Below are 1,108 nucleotides of genomic sequence, written 5' to 3' on the forward strand. Positions count from 1 at the left end.
CAGGGTACATGCCTGGCTTGCAGGCCTGATTCCCCAGTGGAGGGCATGCAAGAGGCAGCCAATCAATGATTCTCTCTCATCACTGATGTTTCTATCTCTCTCCTCCCTTTCTCTTTGAAATCAATAAAAATATATTTTAAAAAATAAAGAAAGAAATATCACTATGTGACAAAACCTAGTTGCAGAACAATATAAACTGTATAATACTGATGTACAATAAATAAAACATTATGTATGTAAATGCACATAAGGATAAATAGCCAACTGACAGATAACCAATCTTACTTCTGGGAATGGAGTAGTTTGGCGGGGAGGTTAAGGGGCAATCTATTTTATTGCTCAGCTGTTTAAAAAATATATTTTTATTGATTTTTAACAGAGAGGAAGGGAAAGGGATAGAGAGTTAGAAACACCGATGAGGGAGAAACACCAATCAGCTGCCTCCTGCACGCCCCCTACTGGGGATCGAGCCGCAACTAAGATACATGCCCTTGACCAGAAATGAACTTTGGACTCTTGGGGGGGGCGGGGGGCGGCGCGGGGGTGGACATTCTATCCACTGAGCCAAACCCATCAGGGCTCAACTTTTTTTTTAGAATAAAAATATATTCATACATTCCTTGTAAAATTGAAAATGGATAAAAAAAAATGCAAGGACCTCATTTCTGATTATGTGGCCACTAGTGAAACAATGTGAATTGGCTCAGCCTCTAACACCAAATCCCATAATCCTTGCTTTTGAAAGCTCAGGATAAAGAAAAGCTTATTCTCTTAATCAGACTATAAATCTCTGTCTGATACAGTAGCCACTGGCCTCACAGGGCTACGAAGTACCTGAAAGGTTGCTGCTCTAAGGGGAAAATTGTTCTATGTGTAAACAAACCAGATTTCAAAGTGTGAAAAAGGAATATCTCAATAATTTTTGTATTGATTACATGTTAAAACAATAGCATTTTATTTATTTTTTAAAATATATTTTTATTTATATTTTTACAGAGAGGAAGGGAGAGGGATAGAGAGTTAGAAATATCAATGAAAGAGAAACATTGATCAGCTGCCTCCTGCACACCCCCCACTGGGGATGTGCCCGCAACCAAGGGACATGCCT

Source organism: Myotis brandtii, unplaced genomic scaffold, assembly GCF_000412655.1.
Source record: "Myotis brandtii unplaced genomic scaffold, ASM41265v1 scaffold244, whole genome shotgun sequence".
Classification (NCBI taxonomy): Eukaryota; Metazoa; Chordata; class Mammalia; order Chiroptera; family Vespertilionidae; genus Myotis; species Myotis brandtii.